Consider the following 14,058-nt stretch of genomic DNA (forward strand, 5'->3'; position numbering starts at 1 on the left):
ATATCTCTAAAACGTCTCCTACACAACAAATATTTGACATAAATCCACTGAAAATATATTTTGAATATATGTACTGATATTATTGTAGTAAGTGGTCTAAATGAATAAAACCCCGATGTTATACCCTTAAAATCTGCAATATCAAAAATGATACTTGATTTGTTTCTCATAGCCTTTATATTCTTGTATTTTCACTTGGACATAGTGCATCCTTACAGTTCACGTTTCAATGCAAGTTTCCCATCATGTCACGCGACGCTTTATCTTATTGGTCTACATAATTGATGCTTTCAGCAAGAAAGTGTGTATATCTCTCACAATATTCCCCTGTAGCAAAGTGTCACAGTTCTGAAGAATATCGTGGAGAAGGAGCAGCAAAATAAAAGGGGCGCATTAGGCGGTACAGGTCATGAAAAACACGTAAATGTTAATAAACAAAATAAACAGTTTGTGCTCATGGAACCCTTACTTAGAGGTTTTGAATTCAACGCTTCTTATACATTTCTAACAACAGAAACACTTGATTGATAAATTATTTTATTTAAACTATTTAACTTATCAAACGCATCGTCTGTTATGCAATCTACATATTTAACAAGGGAATTTTTTTCCAAAAAAAATTTATAAAATATATATCAGGTATATATAGTTCATTTATTTTGTTCCAGCCAAAACCAGTCTGATCTTTAATCTACTAAATCTGATAAATATCAGTCTAAAAATGTATTTAATACATGTTAAAGATGTGATATGTATTTTATGTAGTTAATGTTTATTATTGAGTGAAATACAGTCATCAGTAGCAGCAGGGGGGGGCGAATCCGACATTTTGTCCAATCGTTATTTTGCTTAATTAGTACTTTCTGCACTCAGCGGATCTGGTGTCGTCAGCGCCTGGTAAAAAAAAAAACGACGTCGTCGTCGAGGGGATCGTCCGGACGTCATTTGGTTTAATTAATGCCTTCTGCGCGCCGATCCCAGCGTCGTCAGCGTCCGGTAAGCACATCGACGACCGCGTCGATGTCATCGCCCCCCCTGCTGCTATGATCTTACAAACAGAGTGATCACTAACTCCTCCTCTTGTAGGTCAATTAGGTTATTTGACTGATCGGTAAGTCTGAAATTAATTCTCGTTAAAAACCGATTATGGCATCGCATATAGACCGGATTAATCGGACTCTCAATGATCAAAAATCCCGGAGGGGCTGTTGGTGAAAATGAATAAAGGATATATCCCTGTTGAGCTTGATTTGATTGCTTGGTATCCACCTGGTAACTCCCTTCGATAACATCACACACTAGATTGATCGCTATCACTGATGCGATATTTACGTTGTACGGGGCAATATGCCTACCACCATCTCCGTTATCGTGTTTGAGGATATAAGTTGATGGACCGAGAAAATCATTAAGAGACTTTCTTAGTTCTGGCGCGTTGTATCCTGGAAACTTGAAATCGGGTAAATCGGCTTCTGTGATATTATACTCGGTTAGGAATTTTTGTTTACTACCATCGCTGTTATCGGATATCATTTTAACGACTCGTTCATTGATATATTCCATGTCTGATATAAGTTGATTTAACACCTCAACGTGTTTTCGTTCTTTTGTTTCCCGTAGATGTTCTAGTTGTAATTGGTAATAATAATCAATCTCGGCAAATATATCAGTGATATCACTTAAAATAAATGTTAATATGGCGACCGATTCAGTAGTTTCCTTATACTGAAAATACCACTGCATGATATTCCTGTCTTGAAATAAAAACCAACTGGGTGATAACGTGCTTTTTATAGTAGATAATTTATCTAGATACCGGGGGGTAATTTCATGATACGATTTCGCATTCGTGTGCAAGTCCTCGGGTGGATTCTTAGGCCATCCTAGTATGGTTCTTATTGAACTGTTATAAATATCAACCATATACCCCGGTGTGCTTATTTCAATCGTCGACGATAACGTCGGTTCATGAACCGTAATAGCGATTTTTGATTCTTTTCCTGTGATCGATTTTATCCTGCGCTGAAATTCTCCATTGATTTGTTCCATTTGGTATGACCCAGTTGGTATTGTAACCTCATTCCAGTCTGGGGTCCCATCGGGCTTATTTGTCCACGCAAAAACCAGCGAGTTATTAGGTTGTTGTCCGTTAAATGCGTCCGCTCGAATATTAGGCCAACTGTGATATACTCGCAATTTTGCCAGCGCTATTTCCTTCACTGGAACCGGCGACGGGAAGTTCACACTGAATTCTGGCTTCGTTGACGTTATCGATATCATACTTGTTTGTACCGGAGTGGTGTTCTCCGCGATCCGCTGAAGTAATTGAGACCCTTCGGGGTTCAGCGACATTATTATTATTCGTTGTTTTTAGTGTCTAATTTCAACAACCAGGTGGTTCCGGCTTCCAGTTGAAAATCCTCGATTTTTGACATCGCGGAGCTATACAACTGGACCATCGTGGAGAATTCAACATCGGATACGAACAAATTATCAATTGACAACGAGATCAACCCGGATAATTTCGAGTACGCGTCGGATACTATTTGATGTTTTACTGTATACTCGTCGAGTTTTTTCTGAAAACACGATGATATCTTTTTAGTGATTGCGTTGGCGACTCCAGCAATTGTTGTCATCGCGGAGATAGCGATTGGAACAGCGATCGGGGCTATCGTGGTTACCGTGGATAAAACGACGCCGGTACCGGCCACTATACCCGACACCGAGTACACGACCGCGTCGATGGTGGTTATTTTTCTGCGGTATATTTATTATTTTTACGCGGTATTGTTCGGAAAGCGTTTTCAAATTCGCGGAGAATTCTTTTGCGGTATCGAATCGATATTGATGTGACGTCGGTGATACCTCTGATTCAATTACCCTGGTGGTCATTTTTATTTTAAAAGAGCTAGTGTTTTTAATTACTTAGATCCGCTACAAATTCCACATACCATGTGATGTTTGTCCTAAATAGACTGCTATCAACGGCCTTAATTACAAACCGTTCAAATGTATCCTTGTCAATGATTGTTGACACTGTATTGTTAAACCCGGATGAACTCGACGATGATATACTACACTGCATCGCCGAAATCAATGTCAATCGATAAATGCCCTTAACAGTTGCGGTGATATCTATTGTATTCTGTGTAGGAGTCCAATCGAATGATCCATGCCGAATTGTGCATACTATGTTGATGATGTTCTCATGATGGATTTTTATTTTTTCGAATCGCTCTGCTACTCTCGGTAGTCCGTCTTTAATCGCTTCAACATCAGTTCTGATTGTTCCTATTTCCTGTGTATGCCCGTCTATACTTTTTTTGTTCGCTGCAACATTAGTTTTGATCGTTTCTATTTCCTGTGTATGCTCGTCGATATTTTTTTTGTTCACTTCAGTATTAACAGCGAGTGTATTTATTTTCCTTACCCACCTGTCTATATTCCCTCTGTTCGCTTCAACCTCGATTTTGAGCGTTATTATTTCCTGTGCATGCTCGTCTATATTCCCTCTGTTCGCTTCAACCTCGGTTCTGAGCGTTGCTATTTCCCCTTCATGCACGTTTATACTCCCTGTGCTCATTTCAACATCAGTTTTGATTGTTTTTATTTCCCGTCCATACGCAGTGATATCATTTATAGTTGTTGTAATCTCATCCAGCTTGACATTTTTTTTACCAAAGAATTTATCAAAGTTGTTATCGATCCTGTTAAAATTTTTTCGTAACGTGTAAAATTGACCCGACAGCGTTGTAAAACCGTCTCGGATTAATGTTACCGCCGATATATGTTCACCCGGTTTGAGTCGTCCGTCGCTGATATACAACGCGATAGTGTCTTCGGCGGCGTCACGCTGTCGTGTTAAAACGTCATCCAGCGACACATTACTGGATTTCAATTTACCCTGGCGGTCTTCAAATACAACTATTTCACCTGGGTCAACACTGGTTAAATTCAACGTATCAGCGATTTCATCCTCGATTAGTTTTTTTATGTCATCGGTGGCGGGCGTTTTCAGCGCCGAAACCGGTCGTCCCCAAATATCAATCATCGTTATTGTAAAAATAAACGGCGTTTCTAATTAACCCGCCGAGCCTCTACGACCCCACTAGTGTATTCGTTTAAAACCACATGAGGTGGTTTCCGCGATGATGAAATCGCCGCGAGTACGTTCAATACTTCACGGCCGCATATCGGCGGGTCGCTTAACTCCTGTGTTGGCAACGTGGAATAAAAAACCCGGGCTGAACACGCCCGGGCTGAACACGCCCGGATATACCGCATAAACTCTTTTGGCGGAGCTAACCCGTATGAATCAAAATAGACGATTGCACGCGGATCAATCGCGTACGCAACCCAATGAGTTCCCGCTCCGGAGGACCCATCGAGGTTAATTATGCCGGTTTCAATATTTCTTGGTGCCGCCGGTAATTGATCCCTCATAAAAACACCTCTGAAGTTTTTTATCGCTAACGCGTTTGCGGCGTCTATTAAATCAAAATTAGACATAGGAGTCATTGACCCAGGAGTCATTGACTCCCGAGTCAATAAACGGTTCCCGGTAGTCTTAGACCCTTTCCCGAGTTGTATATCCTCAGATGGTTCCTGCTGGCCGTTTATTCTCAGCGAGACGTCAGTAACGCCTAATCGATCAAATATCATATGGCTGGATAATTGATCATCAACTCTCGTCATATCCTGCAACGCAACAAATATATGACGCGGAGCCGAAATACCTTGTTGTGATGCCAGGTTCCATGTGAATATACCATTGATATTTGATTGCTTAGTATCTGTTGTTGTTGTTAGCCAACTTAGTAATGATTTTCCTCCCTGCTCCATGAAGGATAGCAATCGTGCCTCTGTGGTAATGGATGGAGTCAACACCGGCATCCACAATGACATTTTAGTTAAAACGACTTTACCAGGGTCATTATTTGGATTTGCAGTATCCGCTGGAATTCTCCAAATTGCATTTCTATCATCACCTTTTCGCACAAGTACCACGGTATGCTTTGCTCCGTAGATAACTTTTCGCACGTTCCTACAAAATCCAAATATATGATGCAGTGGAATCGCGCATGAGAAAGATCTAGGCGGCCCTGTTAACATTGATATGCGTGTTGCAGCTCCGATGTTAAAATTAGGATCGCTGTTTATAATCATATTCTCAACATCAGCATCAGCGTCACCAGCATTTTTTTTTTGGTCGTCTTACCACAAATTGCAAGTTTCCGGCAGTGTTTCTAGTATCCTTTGCAAACATCATAGATGGACCCGCTGATCTTGTGTAATCGTCGGAATATCTTGCTGGCCCGATTATTGTTGTAGCAACATCAACATCGCGTTCTATAGACTCGATCTCTCGCCCGTCAATGAGATATTTTGCGCTCTCAAACAGCGCCATTACGCCGTTATTGACTAAGCCAACTTTGGTACCATCTGGATACGGTGCTGGTACAGCAGGAGTATCGGCCTCTGTTACAAGTTCTCCTTCGATTTCAATAAACGCTTCACACGGTAAAAAGTATTTACTGGTATCATGGACTTGAAGTTCAATTCGCGATCGTATGTCGGGTTGTACTGCATAATAGGAATAAAATTGATATTTACGGACAGAATCATCCTTGTGCACTGGTGCGTCCATATCAAACGCCGGGTCAGCTGTTCGTTTAAACATTTTATTTAATAATACGCTGATGCATCTAAATCATCGTCGTCGTTTTAAACCACTCCCCGCTATTATGTTTGCGGCGTCATCTTGATTACTGTTTACCAACGACTCTAGTTTTTCTTCCACGGCGTTATTTATTACTTTACTGACATTTGCAGGCATCACTGTCGTTGATGGCATCACCGGTGGTTTTTGCTTTTTTCTCCTCACCAACGACATTAGTTTGTCCTTTGCAGCAGAAAGCGCCTTTCCGGCAACATCTCCAATAGCACTAATACCCTTATCACGAATAACATCAATAGCCTTCATTCCTAATTGTTTGGCTAACGGCGCTACTTTTGGAGCCATTCTTGTAAATAACCCCGCAATGGTGCTACCGAGACCATCTCCATAGTACGCGCGGTAAACAGGCAATCGCGAGTTTACCACGTAGACGAGTACTGGTTTATCGTGGTTGTAGTGTATGATCATCTTATTATAAAAACACCGGTTTTTCAATTAGTGATTGTGATCATCACCCTCCCCACCGCCGTGTGGAAAACCGGAATAAATTTTATCAAAATTTCCTGGGGTTTTTGCCCTCGATAAAAATCCGGTTTTTTTCCGGTTTTTTCCTGATTTCTAGTCATTTTTGGTCGTTTTTTGTTGCCTATAGTCGTTTTTTTTCGATTTTTCAGCAAAAACATCGATTTTCTCTAAATGATTTCCTGGGGTTTTTGCCCTCAAAAAACGGTCAAAAAATGGCAAAAAACGACCAAAAACGGTCAAAAAACGACCAAAAACGGTCAAAAAACGACCAAAAACGGTCAAAAAACGACCAAAAACGACCAAAAACGGCCAGAATTAACAAAAACGATAATTTTTTTAATCATCCACGAGTTCGTCTATGAGCGTTCGATACGCACTAACGTCCATGATACCGCCCGTAAATAACCGCTTGCAAATATCAGCGGCCTCATTGATTATTTCCGGAGAGTTATTTCCGGCTCGTTTTCCTCCGATTAGTACCTCTAGCCGTGATATATCACTGAGAACACTGTTAGGACAGGTAACGCCGTAGCATTCTTTGCCAACAGAGTATCCTTTTCCTTTTTTTAGTTTTACCCTTTCTTCAACTTCCTTGTGGAATGCGTCGTAATCGGGACCATGACCACGTAGTAATGCGTCTTTATGTTCACTCGCTAAATACACCATTCTTGTCCAATCCTTTAACGACTTTATATTTTTCTCGTAACCGCTATTGATATGCTCCTTATCTCGTATGCTCTTAGCAAAATTGGAGATAGTAAAATCAATTAATTCCTCCCTCCTGTCCCTGATGTCTCTAATTTGATCCCTTGTGCTCTTCTTGAGTATATTACTGGGTATATTCCTCCCTTTCTCTTTTTCTTCCGGTGTTTCTTCCGGTGTTTCTTCCGGTATTTCTTCTTCTGGTTCTCTTGCGGTAGCACCTAGTTCTTCTTCGTCGGCCATTGTAACATAAGGTTCTTGTGGTTCGGTTATAGCAAGTGGCGGTGGCCTCCGTGTTGTAGCAGCCGCTAGTGTTTCTAAAGACCTTTTTGTTTGTTCGGTCTGAGCCGCTATCTTTTCAAGCGCATCGAGGACGGGTACAGTTGCCGCCGTAACGTCTTTGGTCGCTTTAGTTACCGGGGCAAAGAGTTGTTCGCTTCCAACAGTAAAATCGGTTTGTAGTTGCTGCCGCATTTGAAGTTGCTCTCGGACCCTGTCTCGTAACGGTATGAACTTTTTAAGCGCTGCTAGCCGCTCTCTGGCTAGCCGAGTAGTAAGTGATTCGCCTACCATTATTGCAATTGCGAAGCAATTTCTAATTTCCCGCCGGAGTTTTCGTCTATAATCCTTCTAATGTTTTTGATCTTACTAGAAATCTCCCGGCGTCGTTCATAAACACGTCCGAGTTTTTTTCGTATTATCTCAACGGCAGTGAATAGTCCAATGAATGCATTTGCGTCATTGTGGTACAAGTTTTCATTGATCGTATGTTGTAATCGTTTTATGAAAAAGTACTCGCGGGCCAGGGTAAAACGCCCCCGTTTCGATTGTTCGTTAATAATCTCATAATCGGATAATATTTTTTCACTGTCGAGACCATCAGATAATTCAATTCCTTGATTTTTTAATTTTGAAATCTCGGCTAATATATTATTGATGTCTTCGATATTCATTATTCCTATAAAACATCTTGTTTTTAAATAAAAAAAAAATGAAACCCCGTGTATCGATCCCGAGGTGTTCAACAATACTGAATACTTTGTTTTCTTCCGGAATGGACAATTTATTGTCATGGCGACTTCGTCAGCGCCATGGGCGCCGGTGACTTCGTATCTATATATGAAAATCGAATTCTATGCCCGGTCTTTTTTGAGATTGCTGTTTGATATACTCGTTCTGCTACTTTTCGTATTGAGGCGATACAAATGCCAAAGTATCTACTGGCTTCATTCATCGACTGAAATATTTTTTCCTCGTGAGTTGTTGTATCAAATGACTTTACGGGTTTTGCTTTCTTTGGGTATTTACCGGTTTGGCCTTTTTTGGTATTTTGACTCTGCGAGACAGCTTGCAAGTTTATAAGAGAATTATCAGTCTTATTATTATTAATATGATCAATCACAAGTCCATTTTCGATTAATCCGTTGAATACCTCAAATACCGCCCTATGAACATGGTACTTCTTCTTTCCGGCACCAAACATCAGATACCCCTGATTACTTACGGTACCAACCGGCTTCTTCAGTTTGCGGTTTCTAACAATGCCGTCGCGAGATGCCTCGTAATTGACGAGCACAGGATGCGGCTGAAATTCTTGGTCCATTTGTATAATAATACTATTTGTCTAATTTATTATTTGGTTTAATTATAAATCTTTCAACGTAGTCTTGGGAGGTTTTGATGACGAAGTCGGCGGTGGGGTCAATGACGGCGTTTTTAATTCGCTTGTCATAATAGCGTTTTAGTTCCCTGTATCGTTTTTCGCCACAATTGATACACAACTGCGATTTTCCTCTTACACCGACGTGGCAAACCAAGCACGGGAGGGGGCCAAGAGAACCATTACGAACGCTTTGTAAATGATACCCGCATAATTCACCTCTACATGATTTATTGCACGGGGTTATCGACCCAATCATCAACCATTTGCATTTATTCATTATACTGTATTCTTTTATTTAAATACTTGTTTTAATTATATGGATGAGTTCGAGAGATTAGCAGTAATTAAGCCCTGGAAAAATATTAAATTCAATCTTGATAGAGTCCTCAAGAACGCACCAAAAGCGTTAATAAACGATAGAACCCTGTTGAGTAAAATACGCGATTGTATCGATGAATTCAAGCGTGATGGTGCGTCTCATAGTTGGTCAACATTTCGAATCGATGGCGTTGTTGATGCTACCATGAACGACAACCGCGCCGCAACGATAATATCACAACTTGACGGTAAAAAGTATTTCTTCAGAGTAAAATTCATTGTCCGGGTGGAATCAGGTGATTGGATCATACGTGATAAATCTGAACCAGTTCTCAGCGACAAGAAAACAGTCATTGTTAGCCGCGACTCCAAGCCGGGGTTGTTAACCGGAATTGACAGACCATACTATGAACGAGCGTATCCTGAAACAGCAGTTGTTTATGGAATATACCCGTTAAATAAGAAACCTGATATCGGAAAACTAGCGCCGATGAAACAGTCAACGGGGATAAATTGTGTAGCAGAACGAATAATAGAGCATTTTACAAATGCATGTCGAGGAAACAAATTGACTGATTTACGACGTAGCAAAATCAACCGGTGGGAGGAGACAGTGCGCGAGCGTGGAGCAACCATCAGCGACATAGCGAGATTAGAAACGTCGTTGAGATTTCCAATAACCGTTACAACGATAACCGGTGAAGTATTATACGAATCGAAGTACAAATCAAATGGATCCCCAATCAAAATTATTGATCATAACGAACACGCGTGGACGCCCGCGATCACAGTGTTTCCACGGGATAGAACGGTAAAGTATATCCCGGGGGAATTCCTGGAAGAGAACGGGTTTCTCGCGGAGAGGAAACTATTTGATGCTATCGCTTATTTGTGTAAAAACGACCCTGTATCAGTGTGGTTACTTCGCAGCGCTGATACCTTTGATCAGTTTGTAAGACCAAACGGCGAATTATATCGCACTGAAGCGTTTCACAACAAGATGAAAAAAACCGCCATAGAATTTGAAGAGCATGATGAACAACTGCTAACAAATTGTTTTACGATTCCATCGGTTGCGACTCATGTTGCAGCGAGGAAAAATGCGTGGAGTCCAACACGCAAGGAATTTCTACCGGATGTACAATCCAGTTGTTTGGAATACTATCACGGTGGACTATGGAACACTGAATACAACCGCGACGCTATGATTTCCGTTGATATGGTTGCCTGTTATCCAGCGAGTTTTCTCGGGTATGGATCCGCCGCTGAGTATTTCAAACGATTTGGACACCCCAGACATGAAATGACTCGTGTTGCTATTAATGGACCACTGCCTGATTTTGATTTAACCGGATTCGCTCGCATAGTATCATTTGAGTTCGCGGCAGGACTTCATCGCTGTTGCTATATTTGGATCGGTAGACACATGGCTGAAAAGAAGTGGTTGCCAATAGCGCTGCTACGGTACATGATTGATTGTAGCATGCTTGTATCGTTGATTGTCAGTGACGCGATTATATCATACCGAGCGCAGACTGAAGTCTGGTTACCAGAACCGGAGCGTCTAGATAGCATAATTGACGAGTCCAAAAAACACATCGATGCCGACGAGGAATATATCATCGAATGGTCCAGGAGGATATTCAACCAACGAAACCGCGAGGCAAAAGATCTCGGTAGAAGAATAATTGGTACGTTCACACAAGGTGGAAAAAACTGCGATTACAAACGATATTGCTCACGGCTGATTATAGATGACGCAGAATATGATTTCGTAATCAAGGACGCAGTGGCGAAAAATAGATACGTGAACTGCGAAACAGCTTTCTTGTCCAATGGAACAAGGTTGGGTACAGTTGTTACCTACAGCGACGGAGACAGCCCGGCATACCCGCATTTGAGGGCGTCTATGCTGGGTTACGCCGCTATCAATTTATTCTCGATGATAAATAGATTCCCCGATACCGCGGTTAGAGTAGCCGTTGATTCGTTTTATGTTGACGTAGCGTATAAGGAAAACGTAGCCGGGTTTACTAGTCCGGACGAGAGTTGGGGTACATGGAGAATTAAAAATGAAATACGACGCGATTATTCCCCGTCAGCAGATGTCACCGTTGAAAACAACTACTTACGAGGTGATAAATTGTCAGAATGGTCTAATGCACCATCGTGTTCTGATCCAATTTGTAGACACAAGACGGTTTATTTAAGCGGCTGTGGCGGGTCAGGAAAGACGACTCGGGCAATTGAATTATTTCGAACGCGGGCAAGTATAATCGTGCTTACACCGACCCATAGACTAGCGCGAGAGATAAAACAACGAAATGTTGACGCCGTTACTTATCACAGCTTTTTTCGATACAGCGGTGGCGAGTGGACTCCTGATCGAATGGGTGAAAAATTTATTCCTGAAGTTATCATCTGGGATGAGATATGTACTGTTTCGTTAGATGTTTTACAAATGTTTCTTGAGTGGTTGCTGCGCGCGAATACAGCGGTGATCATGTGTGGCGACCATGGCCAACCACCACCATTTGTCGGCGAGGGTCCACATGATTGGTTAAGGGGTTTTGTGGACTATTATGAAGAAACCGATACTGATTACCGAGCACTTGATGAACAACTGCGCGGGGTTAAAAAATTAATCAGATTACAGCCGGATAGAATTCAATGTGAAATAATTCGCGAGGTGATTCCGGAAACGCCGTTAAATGAATTCTGGGAAACATGGAGACCAAACGATTTGATTGTAGCGAGTAGAAAGATAGTCAGAGACACACTTCAGCGGAAGTTGTTTGCGTTGCATAAAGAAAAGTTTCCAACGCGTCCAGTGCCGTTATGTTATAGACCCGCGGACACACGGCGGCAGAACATTGAAGTTGAAATCCCGGCCCCGACAGCGTCAGGGACAAAAAAACAAATTCTTGTGCTGAATGATATTGTGCTCGTTGATATCAGCGTCGTCGAGGACGCGCTACGTGCTAATAAATCCCCGTGGACGCTAGGATACGCAACAACAATACATTCCTCGCAGGGACTAACCATCACGGACACAATTGTTTGGATGGTTGATAATCGCATCGAATGGTCAAATCTAGTCTATCTTGCAGTGTCCAGAGTACGGAGGATAAATCAGCTTCGAAGAATTGTTATTGACGAAGCCACCGACGAAGCCGGCGACAAAGTCACCATCGATGCAAGCGTCATTGATAGAAAACTCTCTGGTTACCGCCAACAGGATAAAAAAAAAACAGCGGCGTTTTGATATTGATGCCGAATTAATAATTGCGTTACGACAACAACAGAATAATCACTGCGCGAGTTGCAATTGTGTAATGCGCTGGCGTTATTCGGATAAAGACGCTCGCCAATTTACCGTGGATAGGATCGATAACAGTCTCGGTCATGTCAAAACCAATGTGAGGTTGACATGTCTTGAGTGCAACAGACGCAACGGCGCTAGTTAAGACCACGCGGGGGTAATTGAGTATCGTCAGGTATCACTTGTAGTTGCTCGCGTGTAAATCCGCGCTGAGGAGCAGTTGAATCCAGTCTATAGATCGGTGGTCTACCAGTTGATCGTGTTATCGTTGATATGTTCTGTGTGGTAACACTCCAGATAGGATCAGTAGCTTTTTTTTTACCGCCTTCAAGCTCTCCTGGTTCATACAGATATCTCACGGTGACATCGCCGAGAATCGGCTTGGAAACGCTATCTATTTTTGATCTTCCGGGTATATACTTTTCTTTAATCGCGTCGCTGGGCTTCATGTTGATTGCTCGGGTAATCTCGTTATTTAACGCGGCAATTACGCCTGGCAACCTTTTGACCCATTCACGAGATCGTTTTTCTTGGATGAATTCCTTCGCGTATTGATATCCAGATAACCGTTCAGCAACAGTCCGATTGAATCGTTCAACAATTGCCTGATCACGATGTAGCGCAGTATGACCTCGTCGTATCGCGACGCTATGATGTTTCAGCGTTGATAGAACAGCGCCGCGAAATTCACTACCGGGATCAACTTGTAATAGATTTGGCCAGCGCAGAGGACCTCTTCGATAAATTCTTTCAAACGCATCGGCTACTTCAGTTGCTGACTTTGTTTTTAACGGCTCCGCTTGTTTGTATCGACTCGCAACATCAACTACGGTTAGCGCGTATTTGTAACCGTTGTCATGCGGCAGAAATAATATGTCAGCCTGATGAACTTCATTAGGTACGCTGACATCAAAGCGCGAAAAGTTGATTTGTTTAGGCGGTGGTAGATAAATTTGCCATATAGCCTGTTTGGATAACCAATTAGCCGCAGTGGCCCTCGTTACTTTTGCAGCGCTTGCAAGCTTACCAATTGCGGCCTTCCCCTTCCAGTATCCTCTCGGAGAATAATAGATGGATTTCATGTTGTTATTAATTACCAGCGCCCATCATTAATTTACCTTTCATAGCCGATTTTACCAACCATGAGGCCAATTTTTCTTTGACGGATTTATCAGGAATAGCATTTAATGCGTGAATTAATTTTACATCCGCGATATGACGCTGTTGCAGATCGCTACTTTTGTAAGCAACATCATGAGCATGACACGCCTTATCGATAGCGTTTATTGGATACTCACCGGGTTTGGGCTGATTTTGATCATCGAGTCTGATATCTAATCGTGTTCCGGGGCCACAGTAGCTATGTCCTGGAAGGTGCTTTTCTCCTGGATACTTTGCCCACGGTGTTCCGGGGAGTTTTGATAACTTGGCTGCAATATCACCTCCTCGCTTTTTTTTAAAACATCCCCGGGTTTAATAGAAATAAATCTAAATTTCTTTATACCGCATTGTACACACTTACCAGTAAGCGCCGATCTGTTATTTCTTGTTGTAACGGTTGTCATATCATTTGCGCCAGTACGCACTCTACACTTCACACAATATAGATCCATAATTTATGTATAGAGACATGAATATAATTGACTTTTCAGCGACTAAAACAAGAGAACCAGTTAAGCATGTTGCAGCGTTACCAAACTCGATCCGGATGATTATCATCGGACCATCTGGATCCGGCAAGACGCAATTGTTACTCAATTTAATAATGAGATGGATGAAGTGGGATAAGTTGTATTTGGTTGCACCTAGCGTAGATGATCAACGATGCTACGAGGTGTTGAAAGATTT

This window comes from Sinohyriopsis cumingii, chromosome 11, assembly GCF_028554795.1.
Source record: "Sinohyriopsis cumingii isolate HCF-2022 chromosome 11, ASM2855479v2, whole genome shotgun sequence".
In the NCBI taxonomy this organism is placed as follows: domain Eukaryota; kingdom Metazoa; phylum Mollusca; class Bivalvia; order Unionida; family Unionidae; genus Sinohyriopsis; species Sinohyriopsis cumingii.